The sequence below is a fragment of the Notamacropus eugenii genome, chromosome 6 (genome assembly GCF_028372415.1).
Source record: "Notamacropus eugenii isolate mMacEug1 chromosome 6, mMacEug1.pri_v2, whole genome shotgun sequence".
NCBI lineage: Eukaryota > Metazoa > Chordata > Mammalia > Diprotodontia > Macropodidae > Notamacropus > Notamacropus eugenii.
Window position 1 is genome coordinate 1,885,490 of NC_092877.1, and position 21,673 is coordinate 1,907,162.

Genomic DNA, 21,673 nt, shown 5'->3' on the forward strand with positions numbered 1-21,673 from the left:
TAGCTGTTCAGTCTGGGCTGAGGCAGGATTCTCCTGACTCAGTTTCCCCACTGACATTTGGAAGACTTTAAGCCTGACTGAATGTAAGTGGGCAATCTAATCCTGCCTGGAATTGAAATGAAGCTGGGGAGATATTGTATCCCTGCAATGTCCCTACTCTTGGTGGCAATTTCCTATAGTCAAAAGGTTTGTAAGCTTAATACCAGATCTATTAAATTATAGGTTATTGGTAGGGGAACATCCGAGGTTAAGTCTAAAATTAAGCTATTAGGCATAGCACTTTACACCAACAACACTAAGTTAGGGTCCTTTAATTCTTAGTAATACTGTGAAGACAATTAGGTCATGGTCTTGTGAAGTTAGCATACATAACTATTATTTGTGTCTCAGTTGGCTAATGTATGAAAAAAATTCTTTTGTGGTCCATATTGTAAATACTTTAAAAAGAAGTATCACCTGAACAAAAGTTTGAATTGTTTTATCTGTTATCAACTGTGCTAAAAATGAAAAAAAAATAAAAATACAATTAAAAAAATTGTATTATAAAGTAACAATTATCAAAACTACTTGGTAAGGAACAGAAAGGTAGGCCAGTGGAATAGGTTAGATATCCAAGACACAGTAGTCAATGAATATAGCAATCTATTGTTTGATAAACCCAAGGACCTCAGGTTCTGGGATAAGAATTCACTATTTGACAAAAATTGCCGGGAAAACTGAATAACAGTGTGGCGGAATGTGGGCATAGACTAATGCCTGACACCGTACATAAGAATAAAGTCCAAATGGGTACATGATCTAGGTATAAAGATGGACACTATAAATAAATTAGTGGAGCAAGAAATAGTGTACTTATCAAATTTATGGAGAAGGGAAGAATTTTTCACTAACCAAGAGACAGAAAAGATTATGAAGTGCAAAACGGATTATTTTGATTACATTAAATTGAAAAGTTTTTGAACAAATAAATCCAATGCAACCAAGATTAGGAGGTAAGCAGAAAACTGGGAAAGAACTTTTGCAGCTCGTGTGTATGATAAAGGCCTCATTTCTAAAATATGTAGAGAACTAAGTCAAATGTACAAGTCATTCCCCAACTGATAAATGGTCAAAAGACATGAACAGGCAGTTTTCAGAAGAAGAAATCAAAGCTATCTATACTCATATAAAAATATTTTAAATTGGTATTGATTAGAGAGATGCAAATCAAAAGGACTCTGAGATACCACATCACACCTATTAGATTGACTAACATGACAAAACAGGATGATGATAAATGTTGGAGAAGATGTGGCAGAGTTGGATCACTAATTCATTTTTGGTGGAGCTGTGAGCTGATCCAACCATTCTGGAGAGCAATTTGGAACTGTGCCCAAAGGGCTACAAAATGTGCATACCTTTTGACCCAGTAATATTACCTCTAGGACTTTATCCCCAAGAGATCATAAAAATGGGAAAGGGTCCCACATGTACAAAAATATAGCAGCACTCTTGTGATGGCGAAAAAGTGGAAATCAAGGGAATGCCCATCAATTTGGGAATGGCTGAATAAATTACAGTATATGAATGTAACAGAATGCTATTGTGCTATAAGAAATGATGAACAGGAAAATTTCAGAGTGGCCTGGAAAGATTTATATGAACGGATGCTGAGTGAAAGGAGAACAATCAGAAGAACTTAATACACAGAAACAATTACAGTATATGAGGATCTTTTCTAGTACACTTAGAACTTCATTGCAATCCAAGGACTTAAAAAATTGCCAGTGGTCTCAAGGCAAAATGCCTTCTACCTCCAGAGAAAGAACTATGGAATTCAATCACAGAATGTAGCAGAACATTTTCTTTTGTATTACATTTTGATTTGTTTTATGATTTCTCCCATTCATTTTAATTCTTTTATGCAACATTACTAAGGAGAAAATATATTTAATAGCAATGCATGTGTTGATCCTATATAAAATTGTATGCTGTCTCAGGGAAAGAGGGGGGGAAGGGAGTGGGAAAAGAATCTAAGTTATATGGAAGTGGTTGTAGAACACTGAAAACAAACAGAAAAATAACAATAAAAATTTCTGGAAGATGTGGGTCTATATGAGCGTATGTATACATTAGTTTTCTTAAAGTTTTTTTTTTCTTTTCTTAGTCCTTTTGAAAAATGTGATCAAATCCCCATGTACCTCTATACTCATTTCCTGGAATAACCTGAAAATCCCTTTGTAAGCTTAGTCTATTGTTACAGAGATTTCTTAGGTTTTTATCCTTATGTTAAACTCATAATAAAAAAAAAAATCACAAAGGAAAATAAATTTCCTTAAATATTTTAGGAGTAAGTAGGGAAAGTAGAACAAGACAGTGTCACCATTAACATAATATCAATCTTGTGATTGTTTGGAGCATTCCAATTAGTATATTTTGAACTTCTTATATACATACCTTTAACATATGATTAGAAAACTATTAACATTAGAATATGACAACATACTATTCTATGTATTATTCTATATTTCCTTATGTTCTATCTTAAAATAACTTGATTATTTAAAATATATACAATAATCATAAAACAGCACTTTTTTTAAAAAAAAGAAACTTCTTGAAGTTTGCAAAGCAACATGTATATGTTAAGTCATTTGATCTTCATAAGAATTTACAAGTAAGGTATTATTATGGTCACTTTACAGGGTCAAGATCTCCTTAATCAAAGTCCAGCACTCCTAACCACTGTACCAAAAAACAAAAAAAACAAAAAATAAAGAATCTTGAATTTCTAAGGATTTCACAGTTTTATTGCTACAAAAAAAGTTATGCTCTCATTTGTAGACCACTCTGGGAGTGGAGGGGGCATACTGCCCTACAGTTCTAGACCTGAGGGAAATAATATTTCTCCAGAAATCCAGATTGGAATAACAATGTAACAGTTTACTAAAACACATACAAAAAATCCGGAAGAAAATAACATCTTAAAAAATAGAATTGACCAAATGGAAAAGGAGGTGCAAAAAATTTCACTGATAAAAACAACCCTTTATAAAGTCAGATTGATCAAATGGGGAAAAAAGTGTGAAAGTTCATTGAAGAAAATAATATCTCAAAAATTAGCATTAGGTAAATGGAACTTAATGACTCCATAAGACATCAAGAAACAATAAAACAAAGCCAAAAAAAGGGGAAAAAAAGGTACAAGGAAATGTGAAGTGTTTCATCAAAACAGGAACTCACTTGGAAAATAGATCAAGGAAAAAAAATTTTATATTAGGGCACTATCCAATTGTGATGAAAGGGCACCAGCTTAGCAGAATGGATAGACCTCAGGGAATGGGATATGGAAGCTATGATTTTAGTGTGCCCTCAGGCACTTACTAACCATGTGATCTTGCACTTCTTTATCATTAATTTGTTTTCAGTTCTCTGCAATTACTTCTATAAGTCTTAGATTTTCTCCTCCTCCTCCCTTCTTATTTCTGAAATTCCTCTCTCCCTGAAATTCAATCTTATATGCGTTCTATATATATATATATGTATATGTTCTTATTAAACACATGTTCCCATTAGTCATGTTGCATAGAAGAATTAAAATGAATGAGAGAAACCAAGAGAAAAACTAAAACAAACAAAATATAACACACAAAAAAAATTCTGCATCACTCTGCAATCCAATTCCATAGTTCTTTCTCTGGATGTGGAAGGCTTTTTTCCTCACGAGTCCATTGGGAATGTATTAAGTCCTTGCATTGCTGTGAAGGGCTAAATCTACCAGAAAAATTCCTAGTGCACTGTGGTTGTTACCATATACAATATTCTCCTGGTTCTGCTGTTGTCACTCAGCATCAGTTTATATAAGTCCTTCCAGACCTCTCTGAAGTCTTACTGCTTATCATTTTCTATAGCACAATAGTATTCCATTACATTCATATACTACAACTTGTTCAGCCATTTCCCAATTGATGGGCATCCCCTTGATTTCCAGTTCTTGATCAACACAAACAGAGCTGCTATAAATATTTTTGTACATGTGGAACCCTTTCCTATATCTATGATCTCATTGGGATATAGACCCAGAAGCGATATGACTGGGTCAAAGGGTATGCACGTATTGGTAGCCCTTTGGGTATAGCTCCAAATTGCTCTCCAGAAGGTTGGATCATCTCACAGCTCCACCAACAATGAATTAGTGTTCCAACATCTTCTCCAACATTTATCATCTTCCTGTTTTGTCATATTAGGCAATCTCGTAAGTGTGATGTGATACCTCAAAGTTGTTTTGATTTGTATCTCTCTAATCAACAGTGATTTAGAGCATTTTTTTCATATGACTAGAGATAGCTTTACTTTCTTCCTCTGAAAACTGTCTGTTGATATCTTTGACCATTTATCAATTGGGGAGTGGCTTATGTCCTTGCACATTTGACTCAATTCTCTATATGTTTTAGAAATGAGCCCTTTATCCCAGAAACTAGTTCCAAAAATTCTTTCCCAGTTTTCTGCTTCCTTCTTGATCTTGGTTGTATTGGGGTTTTTTGTGCAAAAATTTTTCAATTTAATGTAATTAAAATTATCCATATTGCACTTCATAATGCTCTATCTCTTATTTGGTCAAAAATTTATCCATTCTATCTGTCTGTCTGTCTGTCTGTCTGTCTGTCTGTCTCTCTCTCTCTCTCTTTCTCTCTCTCTCTCTCTCTCTCTCTCTCTCTCTCTCTCTCACACACACACACACACACACACACACACACACACACACACACACACTAGTCCTTGCTCCCCTGATTTCTTTATAGTATCAATCTTTATACCTAGATCATGCATCCACTTGGACTTTATTCTTGTGTATGATGTCAGGCATTGGTCTATGTCTACTTTCCACCTCACTTTTATTCAGATTTCTCATAAGTTTTGTCAAACAGTGAGTGCTTATCACAGAAGCTGGGGTTCTTGGGTTTATCAGACAGTAGATTGCTACATTTATTGATTACTCTCTCTTGAATACCTAACCTATTCCACTGGTCTACATCTCTCTTTCTTAGTCAGTACCAATGCTTTCCATGGCTGCTGCTTTATATTACAGTTTGAGACCTGGTAGGGCTAGGTCACTTTCCCTAGCATTTCTTTTCATTAATTCCCTTGATATTCTGAACCTTTTATTCTGCCAGATGAATTTTGATATTATTTTTTCTAGCTCCAGAAAATAATCATCTGGTAATTTGATTGGTGCGGTACTGAATAAGTAAATTATTTTAAGTAGAATTTTCATTTCCATTATATTAACTCTGCCTACCCATAAGCAACTGATGACTTTCCACTTAATTAGATCTGACTTTTTGTCTGTAAAAATTGCTTTGTAATTGTATTCATATACTCCTTTTGTTTGATTTGGCAGGTAGACTCCCAGATATTTTATGGTATGTACCATAGGTTTAAGTGGGAGCTCTCTTTCTATATCTTGGTGTTGGACTTTGTTAGTAATATATAGAAATGCAGAGAATTTATGTGGGCTTATTTTGTAACCTGAAACTTTGCCAAAATTGTTTACTTTTTCAAGTAGTTTTTTACTTAATTCTCTTGGATTCTATAAGTAGATGATCATATCATCTGAAATGAGTGATAAATTAATTTCTTCTTTGCTTATTCTAATTCCTTCCATTTATTTTTCTTCTCTTACTGCTAAAGCTAGCATTTGTAGTATCATAGTGAATTACAGTGGTGATAATGGACATCCTTCTTTTACCTCTGATCTTACTGGAAATGCTTCTAGCTTATTCCCATTTGTCCAATTTTCCCAGTTAGGTTTTGTGCTTTCTTTTCCATTTGTTCAATTTTCCTTTTTAAAGAGGTGTTCTCTTCATAGAATTATTTTTTCATACTTTTAAAATCATTGGTCAGTTTTTCTTTGATTTCCTCCTTCAGCTGGTCCAGGAGAGCTGTTTGTGCATACAAGCAGTTCATAGTACCTTCTGAAGTTTCAGATGGGAGGACAGTTTCACTATTGACCTCTTTGATGTTCTTCTTATGGTCCTTGGAACCACAGAAAGATTGTACAGTTTGTTTGTTTGTTTGTTTTGCCTTTGTTCTGCTTTTTCTTGCTCATGATGTTGAGGCATTTTGTGTTTTGGCCTCTGGTTCTTTCAGTTAGAAACTGCAGAACTTGCTGTTGTGAAAAAGCTAAAGGCAGGTGCCTTTTTATCTTTTTGTTTTGTGTTTCCCTGAATCAGCCCTGGGGCTAGCTTCTTAAGTGTGGAGGAGGGGTGGTCTGGCTACTGGAGATCTCCTCAGCTGAGCTGAGGCACAGGCAAGCTAAGAATACAGTACCTTATCAGGAGAGAAATACATTATGATCAGGTAGGATTCATACCAGGAATGGAGAATTGGTTCAATATTAGGAAAACTATTAGCATTGTAGATCATATCAACAACAAAACTAACAGAAACCACATGATTATCTCAATAGATGCAGAAAAAGGTTTTGGCAAAACACAACACCCATTCTTATTAAAAACACTAGAGAACATAGAAATAAAGAGAAATTTCCATAAAATAATGAGCAGTATCTACCTAAAACCATCAGCAAGCATTATATACAATGAAGATAAGCTATAAGCATTTTCAATATGATCAGGGGTGAAACAAGAAGGTCCATTATCACCACTATTTTTCAATATGATACTAGAAATGCTAGGTGTAGCAATTAGACAAGATAAAGGAATCGAAGGAAATAGAATATGCAAAGAAGAAACTAAGTTATCACTCTTTGCAAATGATATGATGATATAGTTAGAGAATCCCAGAGATTCAAGTAAAAAAAAAAACTACTTGAAATAATAAACAACTCTGGTAAAGTTGTAGGTTACAAAATAAACCCATACCAATCTTCTCCATTCCTGTATATTACTAACTAAGTCCACCAGCAAGAGATAGAAAGGGAAATCCCATTTAAAGTTAGGCTAGACACTATGAAATATTTGGAGTTCTATCTTCCAAAACAAATCCAGGGACTATATGAACACAGTTACAAGACACTTTTCACACAAATAAATTCAGATCTAAGTAAGTGGAAAAGCATTACTTGCTCATGGGTAGGCAGAGCCAATATAATGAAAATGACAATTCTACCTTAATTAATTTACTTATTTAGCACCATACCAATTAAACTATCAGATAATTATTTTCTACTGGATAAAACAATATCAAATTTCATGTGGAAGAACACAAGATCCAGAATATCGAGGGGACTAATGAAAAGAAATGCTAGGGAAGGTATCTTAGTGCTACCAGATCTCAAAGTGTATTATAAAGCAGAAATTACCAAAACCACCTGGTACTCGTTAAGAAATAGAAGGGTAGACAAGTAGAATATGCTAGATACTCAAGATATAGTAGACAATGAATATAGCAATCTACTGTTTGATAAACCCAAGGACCCCAGGTTCTGGGATAAGAGCTCATTGTTTGACAAAAATTGCTGGGATAGCTGGATAACAGTGTGGTGTAACTAGGCATAGACCAATGCCTGACACTGTACACAAGAGTAAAGTCCAAATGGGTACATGATCTAGGTATAACGATTAATACTATGGACAAATCAGAGGAACAAGGAATAGTCTATCAGATTTATGGAGAAGGGAAGAATTTTTGACGAAAGAAGAGATAGAAAGCATTATGAAGTGCAAGATGAATAATTTTGATTACATTAAACTGAAAAGTTTTTACACAACCAAACCAATGCAATCAAGATTTGGAGGGATGCGGAAAACTGGGAAAGAAGGTTTGCAGCTAGTGTGTGTGATAAAGGCCTCATTTCTAGAATATACAGAGAATGTGTCAAATGCATAAAAATACAAGTCATTCCCCAATTGATAAATAGTCAAATGATATGAACAGCAGTTTTCAGGGGAAGAAATTAAATATATCTGTAGTCATATGAAAAAAGTGCTCCAAATCACAACTGATTAGAGAGATGGAAATCAAAACATCTCTGAGGTTCCACATCCCACGTATCAGATTGGCAAACATGACAGAACAGGAAGATGATAAATGTTGGAGAGGATGTGGAAGTGTTGGAACTCTAATTCATTGTTGGTGGAGCTGTGAGCTGATCCAACCATTCTGGAGAGCAATTTGGAACTATCCCCAAAGGGCTACAAAAATGTGCATACCCTTTTACACAGCAATAGCTCTTCTAGGGCTATATCCCAGGAGATCATAACAATGGGAAAGGGCCGCACATGTACAAAAATATTTATAGCAGCACTCTTTCTGGTGGCCAAAAACTGGAAATCAAGGGGATGTCCATCATTTGGGGAATGACTGAATATATTGTGGTATTTGAATGTAATGGAATACTATTGCACTATAAGAAATGATGAACAGGAAGAATTCAGAGAGAACTGGAAGGACTTATATGATGTAATGCTAAGGGAAAGAAACAGATCCAGGAGAACTTTGTGCACAACAACGACCACAGAGTATGAGAGTTTCTTCTGGTAGGCTTGGAACGTCATTGCAATTCAAAGACTTAAAAAAATGCCTTCCACATCCAGAGAAAGAACTATTCACAGAATGTGGAAAGATCTGTGTGTGTGTGTGTGTGTGTGTGTTACATTTTGGTTAGTTATGGTTTCTCCCATTCATTTTAATTCTATTGCACAGCATGACTATAGTGAAAATGTATTTAATAGGAATGTATGTGTAAAATCTACATAAAATCGAATGCAGAAAGAAATTTTATGAATGAAAATTGATATTTTCCTTATCTTTTTCCTTTTCTTCCCTTCTTTGGCTACTGGATAAACTTGAATAATTTTTTTTTTAAATGATACATAAGGTCATTTGTCCTCAACACCAGCCTCTATTTCTTTCCTCCAAAATTATTTTATATTTCCTTTGTGTATTCTTTAAAAAATCAAGAACCATGACTTAATGAATAGAGAGGTCACCCTAGCTGTAGGATTGTTTATCATTTCTGACACATTGTAACCATGTAACTGATCAAGTCCATCAACTTATAAATGTTGCATAGAAACCTAACACCAAAATTTAGGTGCACAGAAGGTGTTGATGAAATCACAGATTGGTTTTCCAAACACAGATTTTCAATTTTTATAGTAAATTTGTTTTATGATAGGAGAAGGGAAAGACAGAAATTAAAGCATTCTTTCTCTCAAGGAGCTAATATTTTATTTGGGGATAATAGTATACATACACATAAGTGCATATATAAACAATCCTTTTTCCTAAAAGTTAAATTACATTAATAGTTTAAATTTTTGAGGTATAAATCACTTATAGGAATGATATTGAGAATGTGTGAGTAATTGATAATGGGGAGAAAATATCTCAAATGGTATTAAAACTGGTAGCATTAAAGATTTCTCAATCCTTTAAGAGCACTCCAAGAATGCTCAGGTAGAAGCATAGTCAGCTTTCTTCAGAACTGACTTGTCACTGGGAGTACCAGTTAGAATAAAAATTCTAATTTTCATAAGGGCTACACAAATATATCTTTAATTAAAAGCAGAAGACAAAAACACACACTATGGCTTTCATATCTTCATAGTATTCTCTCCAATTGACTTATTAATTGAACCATTTAGAGAAATGAACAGTCATTCCCAATCTATCCCACTCCCTCATTTCAATTTATTTCATATATCTAAAAATCATGTTAAGGAAAATCTTTTTAATTGATTACAAAATACTTGATTACAAAATAATTTTATTTTATTTTTTGCAAAAGCCCTTTTGAGGGAGAAGTCAATTTATTCATGATTTCAGAAGAGAAAAAGAATACACAAACACCTGCTCATATTATGTGCAGAGTAAATATCACCTTAGTACAAAAAACAGAAGAAAGTAGGCTTAATCGGTGTATATGTGTGCATTTATTTGTATGTAGGGGTATAGAAGAGGGATGTAATTGTTTAGGAAATAAGGATTAAGAGAATCTCTGATCTCTTTTGGTTCCCAAAATCTACTTGATGAAATAATCACCTTATGAAATACAGGTACGTTGTTCTTCCCAGGAGGAAATCCTGTATGAAAAGTGTTCTCTCTCTCTCTCTCTCTCTCTCTCTCTCTCTCTCTCTCTCTCTCTCTCTCTCTCTGTGTGTGTGTGTGTGTGTGTGTGTGTGTGTATGTGTGTGTGTATGTGTTAGAGAGACAGTGGGAGGGAGGGAAAGAGATATAGAGAGGGGGTAAGGGAAAGAAGGAGGGAGAGAAGGAAGGAGAACGAGGTAGAGAGAAAGGAGAGAAAAAGAGAGAGAGAGAAAGAGAGAGGGAGGGAGGGAGAATGAGAATGCTTCTCACATCTTCAGAGACTTTATTGGATTTTTTTTATTTATGATCAATAACTATGGTTTCCTTTATGATGACTGACAATTCGAAATGAGGAGAAATAGAATTTACAAAAGAGCTATTTATTTCTCTATGATATAGAGAAGTGAGTTCTAAAATGTCTTTGATCTTTTCTTTTCACAGGCTTCCATTATTTTAAAAACTTACACTTGAAGTACATCAAAAATGAGGGAAACATATTTACCCTTCTTTGATTCTTAGAAGAAAATTGTGACATAAAGAGGAAAAAAAAAACACATGCTGACATGCCTATACTTGCCCAGGTAATTTGACAATTTATACTTACCTTAAATTTCTGGAGGATGTGGGTTTGTGTGAACATGTATATATGATATTAGTTTTCTTAAAGTTTTTTTTTTCTTTTCTTAGCCGGTTTGGAAATACAAGATCCAATCCCCATGTACTTCTTACTCCCTGAAATAACCTAAAAATCCTTGTGTATGCTTAGTCTGTTGTTATAGAGATGTCTTCCTGGTTTTGCCTTTATGTTAGAGTCATAATAATAAGAAAAACAAGGAAAACAAATTTCCTTCAATATGTTTTGTAAGGAAAAAAATAGAAGAAGAAAGTTTCTCCTTGGACATAATACCAATTTTGTGATTGTTTGGACCATTCCAATGAGTGTCTTTTACATTTCTTATATATGTGTGTGTGTGGTTTTTTTTTGTACGTAAAGTATGATTGGATAACTATTAACATTAGAATATACAGAGATACTATTCAATCCAGGGATTAACCTATATTCTCCTATACTCTGTCTTAAAAGAGTTCAATGACTTAAAAATATATAAAGTAACTACAAAACTCAGATTTTTAAATTTCACAGGGTTTGTAAAGTAATGTTTACATGTTGTCGTTTAATCTTAACAAGAACTCTTTGAGTAAAGCATTATTATACCCATTTTACAGAAGCTGAAGTTGAGAGAAGTTAAATGATTTGTCGAGGGCTACATAGTTATAAAAACTTTGGAGGTAAAAATTGAACTCAAGTCTTCCTTAATCCAAGTTCAGTACTCTTAGGTATTTTGCCAAAAAAAATAATAAATGATCTTGAATTTTTAAGAATGATGGAGGTCACTGTCCAGCTTACTTGCTGTGAAAAGGCATGCTCTTACTTGGAGATCATTCTGGGGATAAATAAAAACAAAACAAAACAAGACTTTTCTCCAGTTCTACACCTGAGAGAAATAAATCACGTTCCCCTACAAATCCATACTGAAAGAAAGCATTAACAACTTCTTAAAAGAGATTTAAAAAATTAAAGAAGAAAATAACAATTTATGAAACAGGATGGACCAAATGGAAAAAAAACGGAGGTACAAAATTTTACTGATAAAAAGAACTCTTTATAAAGTGAAATTATAAAGTGACATAGTTTTTGAAATGTACAAAAGTTTACTGAAGAAAATATTTTTTTTTAATTTACTGATTTATTTTTAATTTTCAAAATACATTTCGACAAGATTTTGAGTTCCAAATTTTCTCCCCATCTTTCCCCTCCCCCACCCCAAGACCCCATGCTTTCTGATTATCCCTTCCCTCAATCTGCTTTCCTTCCTATCAAAACCCTCCCTTCCCTTATCCCCATCTTCTCCCTTTTCTTATAGGGCAAGATAGATTCCCATATCCCATTAAGTTTATTTCCTATTTTCCAGTTGCAAATATGAGCTGATTCTTATCACATTTGGATTGAGGAGGGAATAACATGCTCACTCAATTTGGTATGAAAATCTATCTTAGACTAGTAGAAAAGTAGGAAAGAAGGGCATAAGTGGGGTTTGGGTGGGAGGATAGAAGGGAGGACAAATGGGAGGATGGAGTAATTAGAAGTAAACACTTTTGGGGATGGACAAGGTCAAAAGAGAGAATAGAACAAATGGGGGGGCAGGATAGTATGGAGGGAAATATATATAGTCTTACACAACATGACTATTATGGAAGTATTTGTAAAACTACACATGTATAACCTATATTGAATTACTTGCCTTCTCAGTTGGGATGGATGGGGAGGGAGAAAAGGACAAAGGTTGGAACTCAAAGTTTTAAAAACAATTATTGAAATTATCTCTTGCACTCTAATGACCAGATTACAGCAGACAATGATGCTAGAAAAAATCACCTGGATGGAAGAGCTGCAATCTCAAATAAAATACCAGCTGTATTTTTGTGTTGTTACAGGAAGCAGATATCAAAACTCCTTTCATCAAAAAAATGTGATGAGACAGCTTTTATTGCACCTCAATATGAAATGATTCCAATTGAATGAGCATGTAAAGGAATTGTAACTGGTGATTTTCTGAAAAGAAATCCTGGTGCCAAAGAAGTGTACAAATTTTACTCACCTAAAGTGGAGTTGGTTTTCAAGGATACCAACAATGATCAACAGTGGTCTGAAGAACAAGATATTGCAGCAAAATGGTATTTTACTGGACTTAACATAAGTCAGACTGAAGTGGGTATCATAAGCCATTCTACATGGGCTATGTTTTAAATACTGAAGAAATCCTGGTTACCTCAGAACAGTACACTGGTTGACATGAAGATTGAATTTGGTGTTGATGTAACTACAAAAGAAATTATTCTTGCTGATGTTATTGATAATGATTCCTTGAAGGTATGAGTATCTGGTAATGGAATCCAACAAAAAGACACATAGTTATATTGGGATCTTGAGGAAGTGACTCCTGAAGCCTTCCAGAGAGCAAATAAAAACTTTGAATGAATTGCAGAAACAGTAGAGTTACTTCATAAAGTGGAAAGGCCATGAAGGGTTGTGGTATTGATGGGCTCAACTTCAGACTTTGGTCATTGTGAAAACATTAAGAAGGCTTGTGGAAACTATGGAATCTCTTTTTAACATTGAGAAATATCTGCTCATAAGGAATCAGATGAAACTCTAACGATTAAAGCAGAGTATGGAGAAGGTATTCCTAATGCATTTGTGGAAGCAGCTGACAGAAACAATGGTTTGGGATGAGTAATGTCTGGTAACGCTGCATATCCAGTAATCAACTGTCTTCCCCTTACAAGTGATTTGGGAGCTGTGAGGGCAAGCTAAGTAGGATCTTTTTGTTGAAGTGTAATGTCTCTGAATAATGTGATTAATAAGTATCTTTCCCACACGTTGATGGGCCTGCCCATTGAAGGGAAGCTTGATTAAGGGAGTTGTTTTGTATGAGAGTCTTAAGTACCATCTGGTTTTTTTATTGAGGCACTGGGTCAGAGGGTCATGCCCTCTGGCTCTGAAAAGTATACAAATACTCTGAGGGTGAGGTTTTAAACTTTGACAGCTTAATTTTTGGAGGAGAGTTTTGTGCCAGATGAGAGACTCTGGAAAGCCACTAAGCAGGCCCCTGGCCTTGGAAACCTAGATGCTGGTTTTTGATTTCCTTGAAATTTTGATTTTGATTTTCTCTTTTAACTGTGCATGATTAGAGTGATTGTTAACCCTTCAAAATTTGCCTTTCCTTTTAGAAAAACAGATCAAAAACCTCTGATAGCAGGCCTCCATGTGTATGTTGGGGTGCTTACTTATACAGGAGCTCAGGATGTGTGGTTCTCACTTCAAATGCCTAGTGGTCTTGGCTGTTCAACTATGCTCTGAGGGAGCAGCTCAATTTGCAGCCCAGATATTTTGATTAGTGTAAATGTATTCAACTCACTTATAAAACAGAAACTGAAAGATTAGAAATAAGAACTTAGCAATGTATTTTTTTTAGGAAAACAACTACAAAAGGCACACAATGAGTTAAAATAAGTGGCTGGGAACAGAATCCACTATGTTCCAGTTGAAGTAAACAAAAGGCTGAAGTAGCAATCATGATTTAAGATGAAATCAAAGCAAAAATAGACCTAGTTAAAAAACATAAGGAGAGGAACTACATCTTACTAAAAGGCACCGTGCCAAATGGCATAGTATCCAAATTCTTAAGGGAAATGGCAAATGAACTACAGTAGAAAACACAGTAAAATTTATTAGTTGGTGTCTCTCAACTTTCTCATAACTAGATAAATATAATGATAAGGTAAATGAGAATGAAATTAAGGAAAGGAATAGAATCTAAAAACAGCTCAATAAAAAAAAAAGAAGCTTATTATAAACCATTAAAATAACTAAACTATTGCTTGATTTAAATAAAAAGAAATTTAAATAAAAAGAAAACCAAACTACCAGTATCAAAAATGAAAAGGTGAAGGTTGTACTACTGAAGATGAAACTAAAATATCTATTATGAGTTATTTTTCCCAACTATGCAAAGGAAAAATTTGTAATCCAAGTGAGATGTATGAAAATTTGCAAAAAAAAAAAAAAAAAAGAAAACTCTTCCCAGATTAACAGAAAAGAAAATAGAAAACATGAAGAACCTTATCTTAAACCAAAAAAAAAAAAAAAAGAAACCATCAATAATCTTTCTAAGAAAATTGTCCATGCTCAGATGGATTTAAAAGTGTATTCTGCTAAATATTTCAAGAATAATTGATCACAAAACCATATAAGTTATTTGTTTTCCTTGATAATTTCTTTCAAGATGATGTGTAGGCTTGTTTTTTGATCATGGTTTTCAGATAGTCCAATAATTTAAAAAATATCTCTACTGGATCCATTTTTCAGGTCAGTTGTTTTTCCAGTGAAACACGACATTCTTTTGGTTTTATTTTATAACTTCTTGATTTCCCATAAAGTCATTAGCCTCCATTTGCTCCATTCTAATTTTTAAGGAATCACTTTCTTCAGTGAGCTTTTTGATCTCTTTTTTTCCATTTGACTCATTATGCTTTTTAACACATTGTACTCCTCATTGGCTTTTTGGACCTTTTTTGCAGTTTGGGTTACTCTAATTTTAAAGATGTTATTTTCTTCTGTGTTTTGGGGGGCCTCCTTTATCAAGCTGTTGACTCATTTTTCATGATTTTCTTACACACTCTCATTTACCTTCCCTATTTTTCCTTTGCTTCTTACTTGATTTTCAAAATCCTTTTTGAGCTCTTTCATGTCCTGAAACCAGTTTTCTTGGAGTCTTCGGATGCAGCAGCTTTTACTTTTTTGTCTCCTTCTGGTTGTATGTTTTAATCTTTCTCATCACTAATGATATAAAAAAATACATTTTCTCAAAGAAAGTAAGAATCTATAGTCTGTTTTCCCCCTGTTTGTTCATTTTTCCAACCAATTACTTGACTTTTGAGCTCTTTCTTAAGTGGAGGGCTCCACAAGCAGCCAGGCTTTGATAGTGGCTGCCACTGCTCTGGTACTAGCGTTTGGACTGAACCATGCTACCCGCTCAGTCAGTTGAGAGCCCCTACCCACTGACCTTCAAAGCTGTCTTTGCTATTTATAAGTTGAGAAGTCTGGAATTTTCCACAGCTACCCGAAATTCAGACCCATGTGACCTGTTCCAGGTCTGTCTGTACCAGCATGGCCCATGCCAAATTCCCCTCCTTTCCTAGACTGGTGCAATAGACCCTTCCTTTCAACCTTTCAGATTGTCTTGGACTGGATATTTGCTTTAGTCTGTAATCATGTGGCTTTTGCTGATATAGAATTAGTTTAGAGTCAATTTTTACATGTGTTTTTGAGAGGTTTGGGGGCAGAGCTCAAGCAAGTTCTTCCTTCTACCCCACCATCTTAGCTATATACCCTGAGAGAGCCATAGAAGGTATTTGAAAAAATGGATGTGGTGCTTTCCAAATTACTCTTTAGGACAAAATGTAGTTTTGATACTTAAAACATGATAAACCCATACCAGAGAAAGAAAGTTATAGTCCTATTTTTTTAATGAATATAGATACAAAAAATTATATAAAATATGAGCAACAAGATTATATTAGTATCTTGCAGTGATCATATACTACAATCAGGCAAAATTTTTGCAAAGAATGCAGGGTTTATTGAATAATAAAAGAAAACTATGGTGATGAAAACAACAAAAATTATATGATTACATCAAAAGATGCAGAAAATAGCTTTTGACAAAATAAAATGCCCATTAATATTATAAACTCAAGGAAGTATAGGAAGCAATGAAGTCTTTGTCAAGATCATAAGTGGTATCTCTTTAAAAGCAAGAACAAACAAAATCCAAAAGTGGGTTAAAGGCCTTCCCAATAAGATTGGGGTTGAAGGACATCTCTTATCACCACTGTTATTCAGTTCTGTAGTAGAATTGTAAATCAAAACAATAAGGCAAGAAAAAGAAATTGAAGAAATTAAAAGAGGCAGTGGGGAAATAGAGCTATCACTCTTTACAGATGACAAGATGGTATATTTAAAGCTCCTTAGCAAATTAACTTTAAACATGAAAAAATGTTCAATGTTAGCAAAGTTGGAAAAATCTAAAACAAAACTGCAAAAATCATCCATCTTTCCATGCACTACCAAGAAAATTCCACAGGAAAAGATAAAAAAGAAAAATTCCAGTTAAAATAAATGCAGAAAACATTAAATGCCTGGCTGTCTATCTGCTAAGAGAAATCCAGGCAATATTTAAGCAAGATTGCAAAAAAAAAAAATTCTTCACAAAGATAAGACATATCTGAACTGGAGAATTATCAATGGATCATATATATAGGCTGAGTAAAAGTAATAAAAGTCGGGAGTGGCCATCTTGTGGGAGTGAAACCAACACCTGGAGAGCTGATAAAAAGAAGCAGTGGCAGCTGCTCATGGGTGAAGAGACAGGAAGCCAGAGGCTCAGGAGTGACGAGCTTTCTTTTGCCAATGTCTCTCCATCACTCTTGGACCATTGGGGAATATATTTGCTAACCTTTTCAAGGGACTGTTTGGCAAAAAAGAAATGCGGATCCTAATGGTTGGTCTCAATGCTGCAGGAAAGACAACTATTGTGTACAAACTGAAGCTGGGTGAAATAGTGACTATAATCTCCACTATAGGTTTCAACGTAGAAACTGTAGAATACAAAACCATGAGCTTCACAGTATGAGATGTAGGTCTCCAGGACAAAATCCGACCCGTCTGGCACCATTACTTCCAGAACACACAAGGACTGATTTTTATGGTTGACAGTAATGAGGGAGAATGAGTGAATGAGGCCGAGAAGAACTGATGAGAATGTTGGCAGAGGATGAACTTAGACATGCTCTTTTATTAGTGTATGCTAACAAACAGGATCTTCCCAATGTCATGAATGCAGCTGAAATCACAGATAAACTTGGTCTGCATTCTCTTCCTCACAGAAACTAGTACATCCAAGCCACCTGTGCCACTAGTGGGGATGGGCTCTATGAAGAACTGGACTGGTTGTCTAATCAGCTCTGAAACCAGAAATGAATCAATAAAAATTCCTCCCCACTCTTTCCTTCTCTCCCTCTTATTTCTTCCTATTGGCCCTTCACTTTACTCTCATGTGGCAAACTGTGCTACTTTGTGGTACTGAGTGCCGGAAGCTGTTTTTTCCTACCCCTTGTCACAGTATGTATTGCACCATGCTGTAAATGTGGCAAATACAGGCCTGAAAACTAGTTTCTTATTTAATGTAAATAGTTTTTATTTCCAATGGGGCATTTTCTGGCACTCCTATGCAATATTACTCAGCTTTTTTAATTGTAAAATAATCAACTCCTCCTTTAGTGCTGGGAAGGGATTTAAAGCACATTGACTTGGGTTGCTGGGGGTTAAATTGCAGCAGCAGAGCTGAATGCTACTACTCCTACTGGCTTGTGAGATCTGTGTTGAGATCCATTTTGATGGTTGGCTTTTAACCTGAACTCAGTGTATTTTTTTAAATAGTAAAGAAGTAAAAAAAAAAAAAAAAAAAAAAAAAAAGACAAATAAAACACTTGAATGCACAGAACAGAGAAATATGCTTAGTGTAGGTTTTGCAGTAACCATTTGAATACCAAACCATTGTAAATTTGTCTGCAGTTTCTCTTTTGAAACTTGAGAAATGATGACAAAAATCAAACAAGTGATCAATTTTGCATGGTTAAAATAGAGATCCATGTAATATTATGTCTTTGGATCTTTATGTATTTCATAGAGTTTGTGCTTGTATTTGTACTCACATGGACACTTATTGGGAAAAAAAGCTTTGAGGTTGTGATTCAGAGCAGGCTGTACACTGACAGCATTAGATCTTCAATCATAAACCATTTATAACTAGACTTTTTCCCCCTTGTGATTCAGGTCAGGCTGTGATTAGTTCTCCATCACGCCTGAAAAACTCTTAGGAAGGACACAATTATGGCTGGTTATAAATATTGAGAAGCGCTTTCTCATGTATTTGGACAACAACAACAAAAAACAGTCTTTTAATTTTGGTCAAATGTGTGTGGTGCTTCTGTTTGAAACCTCTCCACAGTAAGCACAGCCTACATTAGCCCCAAAGCTTGGCTGGAGATATTTCAAAAACAGTCAGGGACACCAGGTATTTCTGTATGGTGTCTAGGTTTTGAAAAAAAATAAATTGAGCCTGAGAGCTTGCAGAGTCATTCCACTCTAGAAGTATTTGGTCCCATTTTGGAACAATCCCCCTATCTGTATATGTGTGAAATGTCCTTTACTACCCCTCATTACTACAAGGGTCAGATTTGCCATCTGAAAAAATAAAAGATCTTTACTTTTTTTTTTCTTTTCTATTTTGATAAAAACTGAAGAAGCTGGAGTTGTTAAACTTTGTCTCAGGAAAAACTCGGAACTGGTTTGTTTGGTGTTGTGGAAACTCTTACTGCTTTCAATACACAATTAATAATCGACTGTTTTGTCTACTTGTTTTCAGTTTTCATTTCAACAAACAAGCACTGTAATTAAAGCTATTAGAATAAAATCTCTGAACTATTAAAAAAGTAATAAAGAGGCAATGTTATTTCATTTACTTCTTCAATGTCAAAGCAATTAACTACTAAGAAATTATTTTATAGAGCTACAAATTTATAGCAAAATTCTTCTGGAAGAACAAAAGGACAAGAATGTCAAAGGAAGTAATGAAAAAATCTGAAGAAAAGCAGTCTAGAATGATCAGATTTCAAAGCATATTGCAAAATAATAATCATAAAAACAAGCTGATATTTGCTAAAAATAGAGTTGTAGATCAGTTGAATAGAATAGGTACAGAATGCATAGCAATAAGTGCCTATAGTAATCTAGGTTTGATAAACACGAGGATCCAAATTTTGGAGAACATACAATTTGACAATATTTGGGGGTGGAAACTAAAAAGCAATTTGGGAAAAAGAAAACTAGGCATAGATTATTATCCTATTTTGTTTGCAAAGATAAGTTCAAAATGGTTAAATGATTTAGCTATTAAGAGTGCTAGCATAACAATTAATGTTGGCATGAAACAACGTACCTGTCACATCTATGGACAAAGGGAACGTTTGTGACCAATGAATAGAGAGGATCACAGGAAAAAAAATGAATACTTTTCATTATATGAAAGGAAGAAAAATTAGAAAAACATTGCTAATGTAGTGAAGGTTTGAAGGAAAATGAGAAAACGAGGCAAAAAAAAGCCTTTTCCTAATTTATCTAAGGTCTCATTTCTCAAACATAGAGGTAAGTTAGAGAAATTTAGTTTTTTTAAAAAAATCATTGCCTAGTGATAAATGGTCAGAGGATATAAACGGTTTTCAGAAGCTAGGTCTGAAAGGCAGCTTTCAGTAGAAGGAATCATAGCTACCAGTAATCACATGAAAATAAGAAAGAAATCAGTATTGATTAGAAATATGCATGCCAAACAACTCTGAGTTACCGCTTCATACCTATCAGACTCGCTAACATGACAAAAAAGGAAAATGGGAAACACTGGGGGTGATGTAGAGAATTGGGACACTAATGTACTGTTGGCGGAGTTGTGAACTCATCTAACCATTATGGAGAATCATTTTCAACTATACTCAGATGGCTGTCAAACTGTACATATGCCATGATATAATGAGGAGATAAATGAGACAAGAATTTATTTGTTCAGAAATATTTAAATCAGCTTTTTTTGACATAATAAAAATGCCAAATTGAGGGGATATCCATTGGCTGGGGAATGCGTAAAAAGTTTTAGTATACTACTGTTTTGAAATACTATTTTGCCAGAAGTAATGATGAAGAGAAAAGTTACAATCTTTTTTACCATCACACAGGTATTTTCCATTTGTTTTCATAAAAACTGATAGTATCCAACAGGCAGTTATTAGAAGAAGAAAGTAAAGTTATCAATAGTCACTTAAAAATAAATAAGTAATCGGGGCCTAGCTGCTATCCCAGACGGCCACACGGTGGCTTTTGAAAGGCCTTGCCGGGGGGCCGCACTGTGGGTTTCACAGAGACCCTCTAGGTTGTCGGAGCTGCAGCTGAGGAGGCGCCGCTGCACCATGAGCCACTGGGATTTAAGAGAAAACGGCACCTTTTGCATATTAAGGGCCATTCCATTGACCTTCCTATGAAAAGGTTCTTTCATTTCACTAATAAGAACATGAAGGAAGGTAAGAAATCTCTAAAACAATTGGCTGCTTATACTAATACAACAGTTGGATATGCTGTGAAAAGTCCAGACAAATTGCACAAAGAAGTATGTTACAGAAAGTTCATCATTATTTTCCAAATCCTTGGTATAGAAGAAAACATTTCCCTAGAAGCAGGTGCTGTAACATGGTAAATAAAGAAAATGAACTGGCTTGTGCAGGCCACCTGCCTGGAAAATTACGCCATGAAGGTGGTACATTTTTACTTAACGCCAGTGATCCTACTTCTTCACAAACGGAAAGCCCATCATCAAAATATAGTGGATTTTTTACTGAGATTTCTCAGGACTATGAGACAATGGCACATGTCCTTTTCGGTAGAAATCTGAGGTTGAATGCAGCTTTAACTTTTTTGGAGAAAATGAAGTATATGTGAACTGGTAGCCTATTTAGTGAGGATAGAAGACTTTGAGGTGGTGGCAGATTGCCTTCCTGTGCTCACCAGCAGTTTACAGGAAGAAAAGCAGTATATTTCACTTGGCTGCTGTGTAGATCTGTTGCCTCTAGTAAAATCACTGCTTAAAAGCAAATTTGAAGAATGTGTGATAGTTGGTTTGAACTGGATTCAAGCAGTCATAAAAAGATGGTGGTCAGAACTATCTGCTAATATAGAAACTGTAGAAGATGGAAATGTTCATATTTTAAAACAACAATTAAGTGGATTGTGGAAACAAGAAAACCATCTTACATTGTTTCCAGGATACACTGGCAATACAGTTAAGGAGGTAGATGCTTATTTATTGTAATTACATTGACAAGCACCACCACTTGAAGAGGACTTCCTTATTCAGAATATTCCTGAACTTTGTAAACTTCCAGAAAGAGGTCTTTTCTGAGAACTATGAACCAA

The 21,673-nt window shown here is 34.8% G+C and overlaps 3 pseudogenes; all 3 read left to right on the forward strand.

The window, feature by feature from the left end:
* Positions 1–12,415: 12,415 nt before the first annotated feature.
* Positions 12,416–13,988, forward strand: LOC140511000 (bifunctional phosphoribosylaminoimidazole carboxylase/phosphoribosylaminoimidazole succinocarboxamide synthetase pseudogene; annotated as a pseudogene).
* Positions 13,989–17,072: 3,084 nt separating this feature from the next.
* Positions 17,073–17,647, forward strand: LOC140511002 (ADP-ribosylation factor 1 pseudogene; annotated as a pseudogene).
* Positions 17,648–17,709: 62 nt separating this feature from the next.
* On the forward strand, positions 17,710–21,578 carry LOC140511003 (KATNB1-like protein 1 pseudogene; annotated as a pseudogene).
* The last annotated feature ends 95 nt before the right edge of the window (positions 21,579–21,673 follow it).